Consider the following 7,809-nt stretch of genomic DNA (forward strand, 5'->3'; position numbering starts at 1 on the left):
TGACGAGCGGAAACGGAATTATGTACCTGATTAGGTTTCGTTAATCAGATACCCGTTTTTCATGTTTGTTATCGTGATAATTCATTCACATAATATGTTCCACAGGAAAACCAATATCTGCAGCAAGGAAAACCAATATCTGCCGCAAGAACAACGTTGAGCGTCATGGTGTAGGAGATATAAAGTCAGCCGAACTTACTCTGTCAATGCAGAGTTTATGTTCATAAAGGGAGCATTTTTTGCGAGGCAATGCATATCATATAGCGCAATGAAGATGGAAATGTTTATCGATGGTTCCGTGCGCGTCAGGCTCGGCTCCTTGCAAGGTATGGGCGCTCTTCACTCGGACTGTATATTATGACACGATGCGTATCTCATTGGAGACCAATGATTAAATCAATACATTAGATACAAGTATTCACGTTTTACTATAAATAGTCTCAAAACAAACGTCCTTTCTTTTATATACACCCGTAAAGATCCGTGTTAGAATTGGTCTTCAGCAGCCCATGCTTGTTCTAATGCTACTATTCCACACACAGCACGAATCCCACGAATCGCCACGATTTGTAAATTTTAGGATTCGTGGAATTTATCAAATATTCTGGTTCAATTCGTGACGCTCTACGATTAAGTTACGATACAGGTACGAAAAAGTTACGAATATTCGTGGGATTCGGCTGGATTCGCATGAATATTGTCAAGAATTCACTACGATTTACAAGAAGCTATTACGGATACTGCACGAAGTTAGGAATCAATTAAGAATACGCCGAATGCATGTACGAATCAGGTACGAATAAAAATGAATTAGTGACTATTCTTGACAATTTTGGGGGTATTCCCTCAAGATAGCTATAAAAGGCCCCCACCCATGCTTGGGCATCAGCTTCAAAATGGATGTCCAACGTAGAGCATCTTGCTGAATCGTGAATTTCGTGTTATAATGGCACAATCGTCAGCAGCTAATGACCTGAAATCAATGTTAATTTCCTTATATACCCAATTTCCCGGCAATCGTAGCTGATTCGTGATTGGATCGTGAGCTTCGTACCTGCTTCGGCGTGTTTTCGTGGGATTCGTGATAGATTCGTAGCCGACTCGTCGTAAAGCCCCGAATTCACGAATCCCCGAATGAGTTAAGAATACCTACGAATGCCTACGAATCGATTACGATTCAGTTACGATGCCTAAGAATGCATTACGAATTTGTTACGAATTAACTACGATATTTTTTAATCGGGAGTTCGTGGCCCAAACTTTGAACAGCTCAAAACTTTTGCCACGAATTTCCGATAGCTCAAGAATTGAAAGAACTAACTACGAATATATGCGAATCAGTTAAGAATTTCACGAACTGATTACGATTCAACTACGAATCCTAAAATTTATCAATTCGTGGGATTCGTGGTCTGTGTGGAATAGTAGCATTAGAGGCGATTAACGGGATCGGGTGGTCAGGCTGGTGATTTGGTTGATGCATATCATCGTATCCCAATTGTGTGGATCTATGCTCATGATGTTAATCACAGGATTGTCTGATCCAGACTCGATTATTTCCAGACCATCGTCATATAGCTGGAATATTGCTAAATGCGGCGTTAAACAACAAAGTCTATCTACATTGCACCAAAGAGCCGATAAGCCATGATATAACCGAAGTAGTGTTCAAGAAAGGCATTAAAATCATTCACTCACTCACTCAAACTTTTCAGGGTGCTGTAAGGAACGATGTCGTTTATAACTCACAGAATACAGATTTGATTTTATACAAAGTAGTGTGACTTTAGGTTGTTGTGATACAATGACCTGAGTCGACATTGTCATAGCAACCTGTTCGCGACAACCTTAGTTCAAAAGCTAATTACCATGTAGCCATGTCTAGAATCACTTACTGCCATTAACTGAATATATTTATTCCAACTGTGAATCCTCGGCGCCGTTGTATTTTAACTGAACTGTTAGCCTCCCCGAAAGAGCACTGCCTCTGTGTCCTTCCTGTTTTTACTATTATTTATTTTATAACTTTATTATGATCAGATGACTTAAGCTATGCAAGCCCTGGTCTAGTGATGAAGAGGGAGCTCTCTCCGTTGGCCCAGCGAGGGTTTGGCCAGGTGGTCCGGGACGCATCACAACCACTACAGCTACCCGCTGACCCGACATACAGTGCTTGACCTGACACACAGTGCTTGACCTGACACACAGTGCTTGACCTGACACACAGTGCTTGACCTGACACACAGTGCTTGACTTGACACAAAGTGCTTGACCTGACACACAGTGCTTGACCTGACACACAGTGCTTGACCTGACACACAGTGCTTGACCTGACACACAGTGCTTGACCTGACACACAGTGCTTGACCTGACACACGGTGCTTGACCTGACACACAGTGCTTGACCTGACACACAGTGCTTGACCTGACACACGGTGCTTGACCTGACACACAGTGCTTGACCTGACACACGGTGCTTGACCTGACACACAGTGCTTGACCTGACACACAGTGCTTGACCTGACACACAGTGCTTGACACGACACACGGTGCTTGACCCGACACACAGTGCTTGACCTGACACACGGTGCTTGACCTGACACACAGTGCTTGACCTGACACACAGTGGTTCTGGTACTTAACTACTGTATAAAGTAAGAACAGCAATCTATACATCGCTGTCAGGTCACTTCAGACGGGGAACCGTACACTGATCCCTGCATGTATACGTATGTGCATAAACAATGAAAGTGTGTGTAACGCACAGGGCATTTTTAACGTCTCACGTTTTTGAAACCAACATTGAAAATGGAACTCTTTGGAACCATATTACTCAGCCATAAATTTGTTTGTTTGTTTGTTTGTTTGTTGTTTAACACCGCACTCAGCTATATTCCAGCTTTATGATGGCGGTTTGTAAATAATCGAGTCTGAACCAGACAATCCAGTGATTGACCTCATGAGCATCGATCCACGCAACTCGAATACGATGACATGTATCAACCAAGTCACCAGCCTGACCACCCGATCCCATTAGTCACCTCTTACGGCAACCATGGGTTGCTGAAGGTCTATTCTGACCCGGGTCCAGCCATAAATACATGTGTGCAAGTGCCTGTGTTGACTTATTGACTGTGTTGACCGTGTTGACGCATTTCCTCCACCTTTGGTTTCCTCTCTGGTTTAATGATGTCGCATAGCCACAGCCGCCACTGACACAGACACGTGTTACAGCTGTTACAGCTGACATTTTGAGTTCATGATCTCAGTGACGGTGTGTTAAACACTCGCTCAGATTTGGCTGGTTTGTTGTTTAACGCCGCACTCAGCAATATTCCAGCTATATGACGGCGGTCTGTAAATAATCGAGTCTGAACCAGACATCCAGTGATTAATATCATAAGCATCGATCTACGCAATTGGGATCGATGACATGCATCAACCAAGTCAGCGAGCCTGACCACCCGATCCCGTTAGTCGCCTTTTACGACAAGCATACTCGCCTTTAACGGCAAGCCTGGGTTGCTGAAGACCTGTTGTACCCCGGCGTCTTCACGGGCCCACTCGCTCAGAATTGCAATCTGACATCAAGCAAGCCACCATGTTGTAACGTAAACTTAGTACCCAGACGTGTTGTATCATGTATCAGTGTGTAATGAGGGGAAACGGGTGTTCCAGTCGTCTAAGGAGCCCTAATTCGCTGTGCAGAGTTGCGTCCCTTTGGCACGCCAGGAACCTATGATTGTTGGTTCAAATCCCGGTACGCCCCGGTTTTGTCAGCACCATACCATTGCTCCTGGGTTTCACTTGCTCTCACTGATGAAGGGTCTGTGCCGAATGGAAGCAGCGCTACGGTTATATTTCCAAGTAATGTTCAAAGCGACGTTAAACACACTACACTCACTCACTTACCGTCAGTTCTGGATGGAGCGGGGTAAAGTACAGTATATCAAATTATATAGAAGTTAAAAGGACACGTAATTCATGACACTCATTCAGAATGAACGAGTGAATTTTATTTAACGCCGCCTTGAACAGTATTCTAGTTTTTGACGGCTTGTCGGGAGGGAGGAAAGCCCGAAGTGATGCAGGTCAAAGACGTCTACCACATTGGTGAAACCACGAGCACGGGTATGGTGCTGACACACCTAGAAACATAATCAGCGAATAAAGCTACTTGGCCAACCATGGCGCCCCCTGCCTCTCAGTATGAATCGGGTCAACTCCCTCCCCTCCTGAATCCCGAATAATATATAGAGTGTCGTCCGTCCGAGAGTCCAGAGGCGGTGGGGAATCCCAGCGGTCACTGCGTTATCAGGTCAAGCAAGGCCCGGGTTCCAATACCCACATGGGTACATTTAGTCCTGCACCGTGACTGTGGAATTTATTTTTTAGGCATTTCTTTTTACCAAAAGCCTAGGCAAATCTAAATCAAACTAACCAAGTCTAGTTTGCATGAAAACAGCAGAAAAGGAAAGGTTCTTTCGATGAATTTAAAAAAAAATTAATTAAAGACATGTTTTCATTGACTTAGTGTTAGTCTAGGGTACAGTGTGTGAAGCCAGTTCCTGGTGCACCACGGTTCGCCCCGATTATGTTTCTAGGTTTGTCAGCACCATACCCGTGCTCGTGGGTTTCACCGAAGTGGTAAACGTCTGAGACTTGCATCACTTCGGGCTTTCCTCCCACATTAAGTTGACACGCCGCAATATAACTGGAATACTGTTAAAAGCGGCGTTAAACCAAACTCACTCACTCACTCACTCCTGGTGCACCATGCCGTGACTGGAGTAATGCTTAAGGAGGTGTAAAACTCAACTCACTCACTCACTACAGATCGCCATCAACGCTATAACCAGGGGACATGTAAGTGTGTTAGAAGTAGGCTGGCCCCTCCAGGAGACGCCCCTTTTAAGGGCTACAATACGTCCCTAGCAACCCTTGCTGGTAGTATCAAGCGATGAAATAGATGGGTTGTCGGTATCGGTGACTGGGTTGATTCCACGTCATCGTACCCCAACGGCGTGGGACGTTGCTCATACTATCACTCACTGGATTGTCTGGTCCAGATTATTTATATGTCGCCGTCATATAGGAGGATTATTATTGCTCGTTGTCTAAACAACAAACACTGCTAAGCGTGGTGTAAACAACAAACTACCAAACTTGGAGCTCACGAAACTGATGCGATAAAGTATATTTTACGTGCGCATCACACAATATGAAAATGTCAAGGCAATGCAGCCCTGTAACTTACTGCTGGCATCTCAGTAAATGATCACTATATTACAGTAAATAAGTTAACTGAACAAATCGCTTGAAATCAACATTAACATACGTTTATCCGTATAAGTTTGAGTCGTAACAGGTTATGTCAGGATTGTATCGAATTACGTACCCACATAGACTGCCGGACAAACGAAAGCTTACACTCAAAACTTGGATTTAACCATTTAACAATTACGAACGTTATCAAAACGTAACTAGGCTGAAAACTGTCGCCCAAACACTGCAAACGTGAGGTGAGGTGAAGTTGGGTTTAACGTCGCGTCCAAGATTATTGCACCTATATAGCGACGTGCGTGCACGTGCGCGTGTGTGTGTAGCTGCTTGTACTAGTCCGGACTGATGCCGATTTATATTGCTGGCTCACTGAGATACCATGCCACAGTTTAACATGGATACCCAACTCAGACCCTGTATACTGACTCCAAACCGACCAGTCCTTGTTTTAGACACTTAATACCGAACGCCAGACAGGGTAACAACAAGTACCATTTTTTAACGTCTTTTGGTATGACGCGGCCGGGGATCGAACCCCGGACCTTCCGCTCTCCGGGCGGACGCTCTACTACTAGACCACGGAGGCGGTCTGCAAACGTGAGGTCCAAAACACAACCATGGTACCCATGGCGTCTTACTTTCATTTTTCATTTTCCTAGTTTACAGTCGGGGGCACGGGTAGCCAGTCTTTTCGGGCGCCGCAATTCTCTGTACAAAGTTACATCGCTGTGCTTTCAGGAACCTATTACATGGGTTCAAATCCCGGTTCGCCCCGATTATGGTTCTTGGTTTTGTCAGCACCATACCCGTGCTCGTGGGTTTCACCGAAGTGGGAAACGTCAAAAACCAGTATCACTTCCCGATTTCCGCCTACAGCAAGCTGCCACGCCGCCCACTCACTCACTCTAACTGATGTGCAGGTCAGTGCAGCGCAGAGGCAGCGCAGGGGGCGTATCCCCAGCACAGGCAGTTTTCTTTCTAATGTGTCCCACAACGCTGCCCTCAACAGCCCATGCAAGTCTATAAAGTTTGGCAAGTCTGAAAATGAAGAAAGTCCCTGGCTCCTTCATATTATATTTCATAACTGTAACTTAACTGTTTATTTCTGTAAAATATGTTCATTTCAGAGACAAGAGGTTACTCTACCCTAAAGCACAGCTACCAGAGTTGATTGCTGAGTTCCGATCAGTACATAGAAGGAATTGCGTCATAGTGAATGTGGACATTACATGATGTCATTGAGGTATAAATAAGCAGGGGTTTGTGATCATTAGAAAATGGACAAACTTGAGGAAAGCCATCTATGAACTTATGAGTAGAACACGAGGGGAGGGTGCCCCTTCTTGTGCTATCGTAAGGAGGTTGCCCCCCCCTCCCAAAATGCCAGACATTAAAAACGTAGCATCATATTTTGCTGCACTTTTGAGGCAATTACGGGATGAAATTGAGATTAGGAGACCTGTGAATCTGACAAAAGGTGTGCACTGACATCAGGACACGGTGCCAGTGCACAAATCAGTCATTTACTTGTGTGGCTTTGAACTCCTTCAGCACCCACCCAATTCTCCTGATCAGACTCCGTCAGACTTCCATCGGTTCCCAAAAATGAAAAGTGCTGTAGCTGGAACCTACAGTAAACTAAGTTTATAACGAACACGCTTATAACGAACTGACTGATATAACGAACTTATTTTTTAGTCCCGGCCTTTTGTTGTATATATGCTGTATATATGCTTATAACGAGCTACGGTTATAACGAACTAAAATTAGTGGTCCCTTTGAGTTCGTTTTAACCATAGTTTACTGTATTTTAAATCGATGGGGTCAAACAGCTATGGGGAAGTGTTTGAAGCCAAGAGAAGGACTTCAACGAAGCTGGGATAGAATCCCTCTAACATAATTGTCCAAAGCGTATTTATCAAGGGAAAGGGGATTATGTTTAAATTGTTTAATGTCTTTAACTCAAGTCTTTCTATGTGAGGCTCAAAACTTTGCAATCAACCTTTGTACATCAGACTGAAAACAGGCAGGCATCGCTCGTAACTCCTCAGCCCAGACAAGCTTGCCTTTCTCTGGTCGTGTTGACTGTTTCAAACACGCCGCCACACAAAGAAGCCCAGCTTGAATTGACGTTTTAATAACCACGAGAGCCACGGGAGCAACTAGTCTAGCCGTATTTATCAAAGGCAAGAATAACACCACTCTGGTCCGACCCAACGCCTATTGAGAGCGTATATACATCTTATAGCTCTGATAGTATTAAAAATATTAATGGATGTATTACAACGGACTTCTGTGCTCTTTCATAGCAACAAGTTGAAATGTTCCTGAACGTCGCAATGGATGTTTCATAGATATCTCCCTCTCTTCATCATTCTTGGATTTCTTTAGTAATCCCACTGCGAACGTAATCAAACAGAAATATTTATCAATTGTCACGATTACACGATTGTCATTTTTATTGGTACTATAACTTTTAACAGGTCTTGTGAACTAATTGTTGAGTCTTATATATTAACTCAGTAG

Source organism: Haliotis rufescens, unplaced genomic scaffold (genome assembly GCF_023055435.1).
Source record: "Haliotis rufescens isolate VD_foot unplaced genomic scaffold, xgHalRufe1.0.p SCAF_20, whole genome shotgun sequence".
NCBI classification, from domain to species: Eukaryota; Metazoa; Mollusca; class Gastropoda; order Lepetellida; family Haliotidae; genus Haliotis; species Haliotis rufescens.